Raw genomic sequence first — 16,409 nt, 5'->3', positions numbered from 1 at the left:
AGAATTGGAGACTGGGTGTTGATATCCACCAAAGTGGATCTGTATAAACAAACCTACTAAAATAACCCTTATCTTTCATAGTTTCCTCCATATATTTCCTAATCATTTCCCCACCCCTGGAAACTTAACTCCCTTTTTATTTGTCTTGTTTCTTCTGCACAGATTCATCATTCTTTGTTTTTAAAAAGCTATATAAGTTCTCAATTCCAACTTAACTATAAGTTTTGTTGACTTCTTTCTTTCCTAATCTGAAAACTTTATCTTATTACCACTTTTTCAGTTTTGTTACCAATAAAAGGAAATACCCTGCTCCTATTTTCAAAAAAATATTAAAAAAAAACTTTTACCTGTACTAAGAATCTCATCTTCATCTGTTTCTTCTTCATCCTTATTTTATGAATTATCTCTTCGATATCAGGTGAATTCTTCCCTAATGGCTGTTTCCAAGCAACTGTTCTGTCCTAGTTTTATGCTGTCTGAATAGTATTCCTCACTCTCCCTCACAAGTTTCACTTTATTATTTTGACTCTTCAATGATGAATTTCTCAGGAGGAGTTTTACTTGCATTACCACTTTACATTGTCTACCTTAGTGCCTTCACAGCTAAACACCCTCTGTTTCACGTTCTTCTGCATAAACCGCTCTGACCTTTATATTGAGCTTTGTCAGGGAAAGCAACTCTGCTACCTTAGCCAAAACCAGGAAGGATGGGGAACCTAAAGTACCACCTCAAGATGGAGTAACTTCTAGACTACTCTTCAGACTTTCTACTACTTCTTGTGTTTATTCTGGTAATCTGTGTCATCTGAGGAACTTATCCATTAATCAAACTTACCAAACGTATTGTCATCACATTGTTCATGTTCCCTTGTTATTCTTTAAATGTTGATAGGATCTAGACTGATGACTTTTCCTTTATTTCTTATGTAATAGTCTGTTGTCGCACTGCTAAAAGACATACCTGAGACTGGGTAATTTATGAAGGTAAGAGGTTTAAGTGGTTCATAGTTCTAGTTCTGTGGGCTGTACAGGCTTCTGCTTCTGGAGAGACCTCAGGAAACTTACAATCATGGACGAAGGCAAAGGAGAAGCAGGCATATCTTCACATGACTGGCAGGAAAGAGAGAGAGTGAAGGAAGAAGTGCTACATGCTTTCAAACAACCAACTCTCATGACAACTTTATCATGAAACAGTACTCTAATAGCCTCATGAGAACTTTATCACAAGACCATTAGAAACCACACCCATGATTCAGTCACCTCCCACTGTCACCTGTGGAGGGTGTCCAGGTTCTTGGCGTCTTGAACAAAGAATTGGACAAAATGCACAAACAAAGCAAGGAAGAAATTAAGGGATTTATTGAAAATCAAAGTATACTCCATGGTGTGGGAGTGAGCCCAAGCATAGGGGCTCAAGGGCCCCCTTACGGTATTTTGGAGAGTTTACCCTCTAGAGGATTCCACTGGTTACTTCAGGTACACCTTATATAAGTGGAGAGGATGAAGAAAAGTTCCAAAGTTATTTACTTTGCATATGCCCTACAGAGAAGATATTTCCTGTCATAGCTGAAGTGTGAATTGGCCTTATGTTCCCTGCATCCAGACCCTGTTTTCCTGCCTCACCACCAGGCCCCTCCTCCAACACTGGGGTTTATAATTCAGCATGAGATTTGGGTGAAGACAAAGAGTCAAACTGTATCATATGATACTGACAATTTGTCTCTCTCTCTCTTTTTTTTTTTCTTTTTTTTTGAGACAGAGATTCACTCTCTGTTGCCCAGTCTTGAGTGCAATGATATGATCACGGCTCACTGCAGCTTCAAGCTGCCAGACTCAAGCAATCCTTCCGTCTCAACTTCCTGAGCAGCTAAGACTACAGGCACGCACCACCACACATGGCTAAATATTTAATTTTTTGTAGAGACAGGACCTTGCTCTGTTGCCCAGAATGGTCTCACGGCTCACTGCAGCTTCAAGCTGCCAGACTCAAGCAATCCTTCCATCTCAACTTCCTGAGCAGCTAAGACTACAGGCACGCACCACCACACATGGCTAAATATTTAATTTTTTGTAGAGACAGGACCTTGCTCTGTTGCCCAGAATGGCCTCAAACTCCTAAGCTTAAGTGACCCTACTGCCTTTGACTCTGAAGTACTAGGATTACAGGTGTGTTGTCTTTATTGATCTTTTTAATGAAGTATTTCTACTCTCGGTATTTGGAAACTTAAAGCCTCTCAGTGCTATATGAGTTCCGGAAATTTATCAGCTCCCTAGTAATTCTTTGCCTGGCCACATAGTTTCACCCTATCAATCCACAGCTTATAATTCATCAGCAGAATTCAGGGGACCATTAGGCAAATTTCTGTAGCTCTTTTTTCTGCATAGCTACATCCTCACTGAGTGCTTTCCCACATAAATTGAAAATCCTCACTCTCTGTGTTTTCTGAGTCTGGTTCCTCAGTGGAATCTGTGAAACTATTACTTCTGCTTGGATTCCCCTTCCTGTGAATCAACCTTGAAAGGGCCTCCAGGTGGAAAGTCAAGATGAATAAATCAGGTGAGGCCTGATTTGTTCCCTTTCTCTTAAGAATCACTGTCCTGTGCTGCCTGTTAGCCAATGTGTGAAAAAAGGCATTTAAGATATTTTGCCAGTAGGGGGTCATGATCAGGACTGATTTATCAATTTGGAGAAACAAAATTCTTTTAACTCAAGGCTCCCTCTATCGCCTACGGTCACCTTGCCCAGCCTTGCTGCAAGTATATTTCCCCTGTTGTCAGAATCTGGCTACAGCTGTGCGGATTGAATGGGACTCAGTTAGCATCCTTCCTAACAGTGATGCATTCAAGGAAACGGCCTGGATGTTGAAAGAGCAATGGCAATTGAAGTGACTGATTTTACCAGTCTTCCACTCTTGCTTAACGATGGTAAGAATGGAATGTTAAGTTACTACCTTTTAAATGGCAAATTCTCTATGAGTAGTAATTCATTCCATAATTCTTGATTATGAAAGAGGTGCCCAAATTGATTTCTTTACACAGAAGGCACAGCGTAAAATGTTTAGGCCTGGAGGAAAAAATGTCCACAGAAAAGGGAAGTGAGGGCTAAGAATACATCTCATTGTAAGGCTCAGGAGTTTTTCTCCTCTGTGGAGCCAGCCAGCTTTCTGCCCTTCTTCACTCACCCTGAGGTCAATTCAACCTCTCATTCTCCAGTAAACCATGTAGGTCCAGGGAAATCCCTTCCCTACAGCTTCGGATAAACTTTTCAAAAAGCAAGGTGATAAAGAAATGAGGCTCCAAGGACCAGGTGAATAAACCATAGAAATCTTTTAGGAAATAAGAAATGACTATTCCTTAACAACACAACATTATACTACGAAGAAGTATCATGGTTCTAAGGAGAAAATGTGAGTAGCTGCTTTCTTCCTCATGCCTTCAGCAAGCCAGTTATGTGCATTTAAGATTTTCATTCTTTGCAATATTATCGATGCAGTTAAATAACATAGTTTCTATGATTTTTTTTTCTATTGCTAATACAATATATAAATTTTCTTAATAATAAAATAAATATTGTAATTCTATAATACAATATCAGGAGGAAAAGTTCTAAAATGTGTTCTACATATCATACATATAGTTCAACACACAATGATACTAACATAAATGAGCCGGGTTATCACCCTATACCATTATTAAGCATTATAGAGGATTGTTGGCACTTCTAAGAGTTTAAATGTGAATGGAAGCTATACAGCCACCTGCCAAGTTTCTCGAATTTCTAAAGAAGTGAATAAAGAAGTCTGTCGGTAAGGAGTACAATGCCATAGCAAACAATATGATAATAACTGGGCTTTATTTTCTAATAATTATTTCTAGCTTTCATTGCCAAAGTTAGTGGCTTTATTTCTACAATGTGTAGGGTATGGTCGAACTTGAAAACATATTCAATTAATGAAGAGAAAGAGGAGGAAGAGTGATGGATGTAGAAGTGGGAGGGAGAGGAGGACAGCAGGAAGAAGAAGAAAAGAAGGAGAGAGAGGAGAGGAGGAAGACAAGGAGATGGAAATAAAGGAGGAAGGTGACGTGCAGGAGGGAAGAGGAAAGAGGAAGATGAAATTAAAGAGTAAATAGGAGAAAAAATGTTCTTTTATGTGTTCTTTTGGCACACTCCCAGAGAGTCCTAGGTTCAAATGACAAATAAAATGGTACCAGCCAGACCTCTGGTTTAGCTAACCATTATATAGATTCAGAGTTATTTTCTAGGTGCTGCCAAAATCTTCTATTACATCTGCCTCTAGCTCTGATTAACAAGCTTGTGTAAACTAGAAAAACAAACCGTGAATATTCTGAAGCTCTGTGTTATCTCTTCTTTATAATTATCAGTTTGTTAGTTTGAAAATATAGTATTATTATATATAATATAATATGACAAACACTCTTTATGGAACTCTGTATCAGGCATTGTTACATTATGAACCTATCGAAGGCACAGAACATACTCTATTGGACAGTGACCCCCTAGCAGAGGTGAGACAAGCATGAACCCAAATCTGTGTTATAAACGCATTATGTTTACAGCTACATATATCAGATTAGAAATGGTGTGATGGGAAAACATTAATGAACTGTGGGGAATGTGGAAATTGCAAGAATAAGATTTAGACTGGAAAAGAAAACTGCAGTTGGCCGGGCGCGGTGGCTCAAGCCTGTAATCCCAGCACTTTGGGAGGCCGAGACGGGCGGATCACGAGGTCAGGAGATCGAGACCATCCTGGCTAACACGGTGAAACCCCGTCTCTACTAAAAAAATACAAAAAACTAGCCAGGCGCGGTGGCGGGCGCCTGTAGTCCCAACTACTTGGGAGGCTGAGGCAGGAGAATGGCGTGAACCCGGGAGGCGGAGCTTGCAGTGAGCTGGGATCCGGCCACTGCACTCCAGCCTGGGCGGCAGAGCGAGACTCCGTCTCAAAAAAAAAAAAAAAAAAAAAGAAAACTGCAGTTGATATGGTTTGGCTGTGTCCCCACCCAAATCTCAACTTGAATTATATCTCCCAGAATTCCCACGTGTTGTGGGAAGGACCCAGGGGGAGGTAATTGAGTCATGGCGGCCAGTCTTTCCCGTGCTATTCTTGTGATAGTGAATAAGTCTCACGAGATTTGATGGGTTTATCAGAGGTTCTGCTTTTGCTTCTTCCTCATTTTCTCTTGCCACTGCCATGTAAGAAGTGCCCATGCCATGTAAGAATCCCACCATGATTCTGAGGCTTCCACAGCCATGTGGAACTGTAAGTCCAATTATACCTCTTTTTCTTCCAAGTCTTGGGTATGTCTTTATCAGCAGTGTGAAAATGGACTAATACAGTATAAATTGGTACCAGTAGAGTGGGGCGTTGCTGAAATGATATCTGAAAATGTGGAAGCGACATTGGAACTGGGTAACAGGCAGAGATTGAACAGTTTGAAGGGTTTGGAAGAAGACAAGAAAATGTGGGAAAGTTTTGAACTTCCTAGAGACTTGTTGAATGGCTTTGCCCAAAATGCTGATACTGATATGGACAATAAAATTCAGGCTGAGGTCTTCTCAGATGGACATGAGGAACTTGTTGGGAACTGGAGCAAAAGTGACTCTTGTTATGTTTTAGCAAAGAGACTGGTGGCATTTTACTCCTGTCTAGAGATCTTTGGAACTTTGGGTATTTGGTAGAAGAAATTCTAAGCAGCAAAGCATTCAAGAGGTGACTTGGGTGCTCTGTTAAAGGCATTCAGTTTTATAAGGGAAGCAGAGCATAAAAGTTTGGAAAATTTGCACTCTGACTGTGGGATAGAAAAAAAAAATACATTTTCTGGGGAGAAATTCAAGCCAGCTGTAGAAATTTGCATAAGTAACAAGGAGCCTAATGTTAATTTCCAAGACCATGGGGAAAATGTCTCCAGGCCATGTCAGAGAACTTCACGGCAGCACCTCCCATCTCAGGCCCAGAGGCCCAGAAAGAAAAAGTGATTTCGAGGACTTGGCCCAGTGTCCTCATGTTGTATGCAGTCTAGGGACTTACTGCCCTGTGTCCCAGCAGCTCCAGCCATGGCTGAAAGAAGCCACTGTATAGCTCAGGCTGTGGCTTCAGAGGGTGGAAGCCCCAAGCCTTGGCAGTTTCCATGTGGTGTTGAGTCTGTGGATGCACAGAAGTCAAGAATTGAGGTTTGGGAACCTCCACCTAGATTTCAGAAGATGTACGGAAATGGCTGCATGCCCAGGCAAAAGTTTGCTGCAGGGGTGGGATTCTCATGGAGAACCTCTGCTAGAACAGTGCAAAAGGCAAATGTGGGGTCAGAGCCTCCATACAGAGTCCGTACTGGGGCATTTCATAGTAGAGTTGTGAGAAGAAGGCCACCATCCTCCAGACTCCAGAACTGTAGATCCACTAACAGTTTGCACTATGTGTCTGGAAAAGCCACAGACAATGCCAGCTGGTGAAAGCAGCTGGGATGGAGGCTTTACCTTGCAAAGCCACAGGGGCAGAGCTGCCCAAGACCATGGGAACACACCTCTTGCATCAGCATGACCTGAATGTGAGATGTGGAGTCAAAGAACATCATCTTGAAAATTCGACCACCACGCTGGATTTCAGACTTGCATGGGCCCTGTAACCCCTTTGTTTTGGCCAATTTCTCCCATTGGGATGGCTATATTTACCCAATTCCTATACCCCCATTGTATCTAGGAAGTAACTAGCTTGCATTTGATTTTACAGTCTCATATGCAGAAGGTATTTACCTTTTCTCAGATGAGACTTTGGACTGTGGAGTTTTGAGTTAATGCTGAAATGAGTTAAGACTTTGGGGGACCGTGGGAAGGCATGATTGGTTTTGAAATGTGAGGACATGGGATTTGGGAAGGACCAGGAGTGGAATTATATGGTTTGGTTGTGTCCCCACCCAAATCTCAACTTGAATTGTATCTCCCAGAATTCCCAGGTGTTGTGGGAAGGACTCAGGGGGAGGTAATTAAATCACGGGGCCCAGTCTTTCCTGTATTATTCTTGTGATAGTGAATAACTCTCATGAGATCTTATGGGTTTATCAGGGGCTTCTGCTTTTGCTTTTTCCTCATTTTCTCTTGCCACCACCATGTAAGAAGTGCCTTTTGCCTCCCACCATGATTCTGAGGCCTCCCAGCCACGTGGAACTGTAAGTCCAATTAAACCTCTTTTTCTTCCCAGTCTTGGGTATGTCTTTATCAGCAGCATGAAAATAGACTAATACAAGATAATGACAAAAAACTTCTTTTTTTATTTTATGACGGAGTCTCATTCTGCCACCCAGGCTGGAGTGCAATGGCGTGATCTCAACTCACTGCAACCTCCATTCCCTGGGCTCAAGCAATTCTTCTGCCTTACCCTCCTGAGTATCTGGGATTACAGGTGCCTGCCACTAATGCCTAGCTAATTTTTGCATTTTTAGTAGAAATGGGGTTCCACCATGTTGGCGAGGCTGGTCTTGAACTCCTGACCTCAAGTGATCCACCCACCTCAGCCTCCCCAAAGTGCTAGGATTACAGGCATGAGCCACTGCGCCCAGCCTAAAGCTTCTTAAAAGAGGTATGGCTCAAGCAGAAATTTTGAAAGATAAAATAAGATTCAGAGTAGTCATTCTAATGGGGGTAAATTACTTTTATCAGGAATTAGTAAAAAAGAAAAAAGAAGATAATAGAAAAAAGGAAATTTGATTGCCATTTCCAGTAATAGAAAAGAGATAAGCACATTGAATGTTGAGTCACCATGCACCCAAAATATATAAGGCCATGATGCTCCGGCTCTGTGACTTGTTAATACCTAGTATGCTAAAAATGTTTTTTTTTTTTTTTTTTTTTTTTTTTGTCCAACCAGTAAGCTAAGACATGTGTTTTTGCTTCAAGACTTCTCAGGCCCTTTAATATATAACAAATATACTGTATTAAACCATGTTCCCTGAGTATACTTGACCTGTGGTATGCTGAATCCAGCTCTTATCAGCTTATAGAAGCCAAATGTTAAAGTTTTGTGAACTAGGAAAGCCACTAGTTAAACAGCCATCATACAAATTATAAAAATTTACAATTGGATAAATTATATCAAACCAAATCAATAAATACTCAACATTCATCATTTCCTAAACATGTGACTACATGTACTAATATCTATGTATCTGTATATGTCTCCTGTATAGCTGTGATGGAAATATTATAAAATGATGTACTACTCAGCATTTCTTCCCAACAAATGTTACAAATAAGGACTTTGTATTTTTTCAAGGAAGCCAGTTGTTAAACATTTACCAGCATACCATGGAAACTATTTTCTCTGAGCAACAGATAGGACCACTGTTCTCAGAGCACACTTTAGGAAATGCCAACCCACAGGAAAAAAGTTCCTTTCAACTCTATCTCCTAATAGCTCCTGTATTTATCTTTTGCTGCATCCAACAGAAATGCAGTCAACTTACCTGTTTTCCTTGACACCTACTGATTCTTTTAAGTCTCATCTCGGACATTGTCTTTTTTTGTGAAACCTCTGATGTCTCCATGCCGAAATAAGAAGATCCTAGATGCCTCCACTGAAGCTTGAATGTGCCTCTATTAGAATATTATTGTCCTACACAAAGGCATAAGAATGATACAATGGACTTTGGGGACTTTAGAGGAAGAGTGGGAGGGGGTCGAGGGATAAAAGACTACAAATATGGTGCAGTGTATACTGCTCAGGTAATGGGTGCACCAAAATCTCACAATCACCACTAAAGAACTTACTCATGTAACCAAATACCACCTGTACCTGAATAACTTATGGAAAAAAATAAAAATATAAAATAAGTATTTAGGAATCATCCTGATCCTGTTTTTAGGGTAAAGTTTTAGGGATTCAATCCTACAGGTGTTCTTTTGCCAGAATGGACCCAAAGCCAATTCTTGATGGAAATGCTGACTCAGCTCTAGGAATTCCTGAGTTTGCCTTATATGCCAATGAGATGCTCCACCACTGAAGTCAAAATCTGTGATCAGCTCCTTAATGTCCATACTGAAAAATCACCCTTACTTGATAATCCTTTACTTAATTGGTATCTATATCCCATGGGTACATATTAAGTCCGTGCAAAAGGCATCATGGTTTTTGCATTGTTGGAATTTGCCCTTGATATTAGAATACATTCTTAAATAAATATAGTTATGCTATACATTAAAAAGAATATTATTGCCCTAGCCATAATTCATTAATTTATTTGACAAGTACCTGTTTTACCCCACAATGTGTAGATGCTAGGAATAACATTGAATAGATACCAATAGTACCTGGTGAGAGAGACAAAAACAGGTTAATTAATTACTATTTTGACAGGGGCCAAGAAAAAAGTATAATTGTCCACACATCTATTTCATCTTCAAAACTGTGATTCACCTCAATGATAAAGGCTCTTTTAAATTTTGTTTTCTCTTTAAAGATGGGACTCACTATGTTGACCAAGTTAATCTTGAACTCCTGGTTTCAAGCAATCCTCCTCTCTCAGCCTCCCAAAGGGCTAGGAATACAGGTGTGGGCCACCATGCGCAGCCAAAGGCTCCTTTTAAATCATCTTATTCTTCTTAATATCAAGGGTCTTGTAGAGCATATGTGTTGAACAAATTTACTGAGATAGAGGATATGCATAAGGAGAGAGAAAAAATGAAATATTTTCTTACAGGTTATTTAACTGATAAGCACAAAAGGATGATGAAAAAAAATATATGTATGTATGAGCAAGAATGCATGAAGAAGATAATTCCTACTCTTCAGTGTAAGGGAGGTATCTATAAAATACCTGTGTGAAGAATGAGTTAGACATGTTGATTGTGGTAGAAGATAAGAATAGTAATGAAGGAGACAGAGATGTTGCTGACCGTCTAGAATTTCACAACCTTAGAGCGATGGCTTCAGTCTTTGCAGAGATAATAATCACTGACATTGTTGTTGTTGCCTAGAAAGAGAAGTATGAAGACATTTGCATGGGAATGTGCATGAAAGGCGTTCTAGGGCTGAACAGAAAAGATTAAAAGATTAAATGATTAAATTGGGAATAATTCAACATTTCCCTGACCACCAGATGGACCACCATTCATTTCACTGCATCCTCCAAATGAAAAACTGTTATATTTTCCCATGTGTATAATGATAAGAATTCCCCAGCTTTCCAAACACAGACAAGTCCCAAGTGTTCCAATGGCAAACTCCCACTGAGAATAACATAAGCATTCAGAAACTTCAAGGAAACTCCCCTATTGCCTGCCAAAATCTTTTTTTTTTTTTTTTCAAAAGCCATGTACAGTTTCTGGAATGATTTCATGATTTCAAGATGATGTGTTTAATTGGGTTTGCAAACAAACATACGAGATGTACATATTGGAATGTCATGGTTTGCCCTCTTAAGTACATTTTTATTTAAAACATTAACACATTGTGAGAAGTTAGAGTACCCACATGTCTGCAAAATGAATGACTCAACAATTCCTCAGGAGTTCTCACACACACAAAAAATGGAGGCATATAATCTGAACTAAAGACAAATGAAGAGATTTAAAAGTAACAGGATTCTAAATGCATTCTGATACAAAGACATCATGGATTGCCCTCTTATATTTATTTACATCTCTCTGAAGATTGACTTGGGGGCTAGGTGTTTCGAAATCTGATAACAATTCATACTTGGAAATTACACTGGGCAAGGAGCTTTTCTTGTTACATAACCACACTTAATCCTAAAAATACTTGAAATCCTAGGTATTTATTAGGTGGTATATTCTAATTTTTTTCATTTGTTTGTTGTCAATAATTTTTGATCACAGACTTCTTTAAAATTCTGATATTGTCTCTGAACCTCCTGCTTAGAAAAGTGCATGTGTTCCACGTGTGGTGCAGAAGTTTATTTTGCCAACTCCTTGAAACCTATTCATGAATGGTGGGACTGGTGGGAGGATGGGGGGTTCCACAGAGCCCAGGTCAACTATCTCAGATCTGGTCCAAATACCTATCTTACCTGTTAAAGAAGAAATGAAACCCAGAGGCTAAGAAGTGATTTGTTGAAAGTTCACTCAACAAATGAGTAGCAGAGCCACCAGTGAAAGTCAAACTTTCTTGCTAACTCATGGTCCTATATTTTCCCATTACCTGCTGTGAATTTCAATAACCACTAATAATCAAGGTTTTGGTTATCTCCCCTCACTCTTTACCCCTCACCAGCCAGCCTATATAGTCATAGTCAAGAGATAGTAAAGTCAGAAGTTGGAGAAACCTGACTTTATTTCTGATTGACTATTGATTGATTATTGATGGAAGCTATTGCATGACTGGACATAAAAATACTCTGCATCCATCTTTTTACACATAAAGTAGAAACAATTGTTTGTGGTTAATTCTAATTACTTAGGAGTACTGCAAGAATAAATGAGATAATGTATATAGTATATGAGAATCAAATCAAAAACATTTAATAAAAACTTCCTCAAAACAACAAAATAACTAACAACCTGTGGTTTCCAAAACATTACAACCTAGGAATAAGTGTGAAGTCATGATTTTGGTAACAAATAAATTTTCCCTAATTCTCAGGTTCACTGGAAAAATGACTGAGATGCTACACTTGTCATTACTAAAAGTCTCAAGCTGCATTCGCTATTGTCCTTATAGGCAAGAATGTCTCCATGGCAACTCCAGGGAACTAAGCTAATGGCAAGGAGATCAGTAAGGAGACTGTCATGGTAATTCAAATGAGATATAGTGATAGCATACTTAAAAGCTTCCATAGTAGAGACGGAGAGAAGTGAATAGATTCCAGGATACTTAGGAGGGATAGTAGTGATGGACTGGAGATCATGGTAAAAGAATACCACACAGCTTCCTGGCTTTAGGCCCCGGGTTCATGGTGGAACCATTCACTCTCACTGGGAGCAAAGAGAGAGCAGCTAGAGGAGGTGAAGAAGGTGAAACAGGTTGCAATGAGCGAGGCCTCTACTTCCCAGAAGGAAGTGGGCAATAAACAGCTGCATATGTAAGTATGCATTGGAATTAAAGCAAATGTCCAAAGGCTGTAGATCAGAGAAGGAGATATTCAGGTAAAATGGAGGGAGCTGATATGTGCCAGAAGAAGTAGAAGCTCACCAGTTTGCCATTCTCACTTTTTTCCACCACAAACCAAGACAAGTAAATTTGTGCTGGTGGCTGCACCTTCATCATGGCAAGAAGTGTTTTGGAAAATCTGAACCAACTTGAATCTATTAGTACAGTAAAGTTTTAGTAGCAATGTTAATAAGGTAAAGAGAAAGAGGAAATTGATTTAGAGGAAACAGTTTAGGATTTGTCTGCCAGGGAAGGGAAGAGAGAACTAAACCTCTGAGTAAAAGTGGCTTTGTGACTAATGGGAGGCTTGGAGGTAAATTGATTGTGGTATTTGCTAAAGGTCCCTAACAGAAGATGAGAAAGAAATAGGAACTCATGCTTTTGATTTCACAACCTTCTTTTCATTGTCCAAATCTTTTTTTCTAACCCCATTGCTGCTTTACTTTTTAGATCTCAGATACCTAGAGTCACAGAATCATAGGACTGAATAAACCCTCTAACCACTGAAAGCCTGCCTCATATCTCAACATCCTAATATAGCAATCTTCTGTATCACATCACTGTCCAAAAATAAATTGTATTTTTCTTTTTATCAGAAATCAGTGAAGTATCACTTTGGGGTACATCACAATAACTCATTTACTTATAGTTGTTGTTTATTGACAATGTGCATTCTTCACTGTATGTCCAAGGTGAAACGAATGATCATCATTCATCAAGGGTCTAACATGTCCAGTGAAATAGCCATTGGCTATCTAACAGGAGAACTGTTCCACAGATGGCTTAGTTACAATGTAGAGTAGGGAAATTGATAAGAATTAGGTCCCGAAGTAATCTAGGCAAAGCAGAGGTTTTCAAAGCTGAACCTTAAAAACACCTGGAGTGTTTTAAAAGGTAGTTGCCCAGGTCCTATTTCAAACAAATTAAATCAGAATCTCTGGGGACAAGACCCAGGTATTCGTATTTTTTAAGACTCTCAGGTTGTTTCAAAGGGCAACCTCAGTCATGAGCTTACATGAATTGGACGTTAATGGCTGACCCAGTGTGCTCCCATTATAGAGTTCAAGCCATGTGGATTCTAACTACATTCCCCAGTTTAGGATTGAGCTGTGAATTCATGTGCTTAAAGGCTTCAGAGTCTCTTTTTGCACACCCAGCAGCCACAGGAAACCATTTCAAGTGTGTGTGTGGGTAGTCAGGGCAAATGTTAAAGATGACTTTTGTCTGGCAAAACAATTTTCGTATTTTGTTACTAGGCCAGGCATGGTGGCTGATGCCTGTAATCCCAGCACTTTGGGAGGTCAAGGTGGGAAGATTGCTTAAACCCAGAAGTTAGAAACTAGACTGAACAACAGAATAGGACCCCGATTCTACAAAAAATACAAAAATTAACCAGGTGTTGTTATGCATATCTGTAGTTTCAGCTACTTTTGGAGCTGAGGTGGAGGATCGCTTGAGCCCAGGAGACAGAGGATGCCGTGAGTTGTGATCACGTGATTGTACTCCAGCCTGAGTGACAGAATAAGACTCTATCTCAAAAAAAAAAAAAAAAAAAAAAAATCTTACTAAAACTTGGTGGTCTCAAACTCCTGGGCTCAAGCAATCCTTCTGTCTCCACCTCCCAAGGTGCTGGGATTACAGGTGTGAGCCACTGTGCCCAGTCCAAAACTTAAATTCTTAACCATGCAGCTAAACTGCCTCCAAATAAGAGCACTATAAAACAAAGCAAAACAAATCCCCATTTTTATAGTAACAGGGATAAAAGTTATCAAAAGAACTATATTGATGAATGGCATTTGGAATAAAAATGAGTATCTGTACATTAATCAAAGCTAGGAGTCATGTTTCCATAGACTGAGCAACGTGTTACCTCCTTTGAAAGAAAAAACATTCACAAATGTACTGTGCTGACTTAAGTATGCAAAAACATAGAAATAGATAGAAAACATATTCTTATAGCTCTCATAAAAGTATGAGACCAAAGTAAATTTATAAACAAAACCCAAAAAAGTGTATTAACAACATTAATATAGCAGATGATACTGTTGTCCTAAAATGAAATCAGCAGTGTCAATATGAATATCATACTGATAATCCAAACTGTGTTCACACAATAAATCATTACGTGATTTGGCCCTTACATGATGCACTTTTAAAATACTAAACTTCCTCTGTTATCCTCATATTGGCCTTTGACAATTAAAAGAGTTGCCTATTTGGGAGGCCAAGGCAGGTGGATCATGAGGTCAAGAGATTGAGACCATCCTGGCCAACATGATGAAACCCCATCTCTACTAAAAATACAAAAACTAGTTGGGTGTGGTGGCGCAAGCCTGTAGTCCCAGCTACTCGGGAGGCTGAGGCAGGAGAATCACTTGAATCCTGGAGGTTGCAGCAAGCCAAGATCGTGCCACTGCACTCTAGCCTGGCAACAGAGCGAGACCTCATCTCAAAAACAAAAGAAAAAAAGAAGAAAGAAAAAAGGTTGCCTATGCATTAGAGAACCTGTTAAATAAGCTCACCCAGATATCTCTACAAAAAATAAGTCTATTACAAAACTGCCTCCTCCTAATTTAGCACACGGTGCTACTTTAACATGTGTCCTTTCTCCCTGAAAATGACTCTTCTTGAGATTTATTTCTTTAATAACTAGGTTTATTATGACTTACAAGATAAAGACAACAATAAAGGATATTTGTTTCCTTTGGGATTTCCAACACTAATTCCCCTGTTGTCTTTCAGGAGAATCTCCCATGGGGGAGATATGCAAGGGATGCATCGCTCCTTCCAAAGGCAGAAAGCACATGACCCAAGTTTGGTCAATGAGACTGTCCCACTATTTTTAATGTGGACCAAATGAGCCAATGACCAGAGATTATTAGAATTAATGATGCAAAAGTCAGACTCAATGGCACTAGTAATGATCTGGTGGCAGTATTAGTGCCCACCAGCAACTTTGGATTGTAGTTCCAGCTCAGACTGACCCTGTAGCTTTTATTTCTTCTTGCAGTCTGTCCTCAGTTCTGTGAATCCCTTATATAATTCCAGAAAATCCCAATGTTGCTATGACAGCAAGATTTGACTTCACTTTTATAAGCAAAAATCCTAACAAATACAGTTATTAATAATAGGAAGAGGTTTGTAAGAAATGAAAATATGGAGAATCTAGGATTTATTATCTAGCTATTGGAGACTATAGGTAGACAGTCTCATGAATATTCCCCAATAGGAATCAGAAGTCCATGGGAAACCATGATGAAGCAGCTAAATAAGTACACCTCTACTGTTTCAAAGTAGGCAAATCTGTGCAAACCTACACCAATGTCCGAGGAAGCTGAGAGGCCGAAGAAAGAGGCTGACATATCCTGTTTCTTAGAAACAAACGTTTAATAGGGACTTAAGGAACAGAAGCCATGCCTGTGTCTTGGGTGGTGGCAAGACAAGATGGCAGATCCTGGCACCATTACCTCTCTGATCCAGGGCTTACATACCATAGTGAAGTTAGTGGCTCAGATGGAATTTGTAGGCCAGTTGAAGTGTGATAACATCAAGGTTGTTTGACCTGAGGCCAGGATTTAAAGTTAAGTACCTTTTCTTACACAAGGAACAACAGATAAATGGAAATCTTAGAGGCCTTCCAGATATTGGAATTAATCAGTGAAGCCAGCATGGCAGATTAGCTTCTAAGGTGGAGCTGCTTTAGCCTACCATCCAAAATGGAGTTGCTTTAGCTTCCATATATATTTAATATGCTTCCCCATAATTTCACTTCATTTCTAAACATTTTCCTGCTAAATGAAAAACCATTATATGACATTTTTCCATTAATTTTGATGGACCAAATTATGATTCATTTCATCCGATCCAAAATACTCAGTTTCCAATGGATAGAAAACTATATCAATTGAACAAAGAAAATAAGTTTATATAATTAAGAACAACAATTCAAAGTAATAAATACAGCTTACACAGAAAATTAAGTGCCATGAAGATTTACTGTCTTCACTGAAAAAGAATGAGGAGATTAGAACGTAGAAAATAGTCACTGGAGAAAGAGAAAGACCTCAAGGGCTCAAGGCAGTTATTCTTTGGAAAATAAGTTCTTTTTTTTTTTTTTTTTTTTGAGAAAGGGTCTTCCTCTACTGCCCAGGCTGGAGTGAGTGGGTGGGAACATTGCTCACTGTAGCCTTGGCCTCATGGGCTCAAGTGACCCTCCTGAGTAGCTGGGGCCACAGGTGCACGCAGGTATGCTCTTCTTTTGCACCATTTTATTCATCAATTTTCCACCAC

The 16,409-nt window shown here is 39.4% G+C and overlaps 1 long non-coding RNA gene across 1 annotated transcript; it reads right to left on the bottom strand.

Annotated features, from left to right (window-relative positions):
- Positions 1–9,359: 9,359 nt before the first annotated feature.
- Positions 9,360–13,673, bottom strand: LOC135970831 (uncharacterized). Its single transcript, XR_010586682.2, has 2 exons — positions 9,829–13,673; positions 9,360–9,657 (listed from the first exon to the last, which is right to left on the bottom strand). It is a non-coding gene; the product is annotated as an uncharacterized lncRNA (long non-coding RNA).
- Between the last annotated feature and the right edge of the window lie 2,736 nt (positions 13,674–16,409).

Source organism: Macaca fascicularis, chromosome 5 (assembly GCF_037993035.2).
Source record: "Macaca fascicularis isolate 582-1 chromosome 5, T2T-MFA8v1.1".
NCBI lineage: Eukaryota > Metazoa > Chordata > Mammalia > Primates > Cercopithecidae > Macaca > Macaca fascicularis.
The sequence above is the reverse complement of the archived record's forward strand: the minus strand, read 5'-3'. Positions and strand labels throughout refer to the sequence as shown.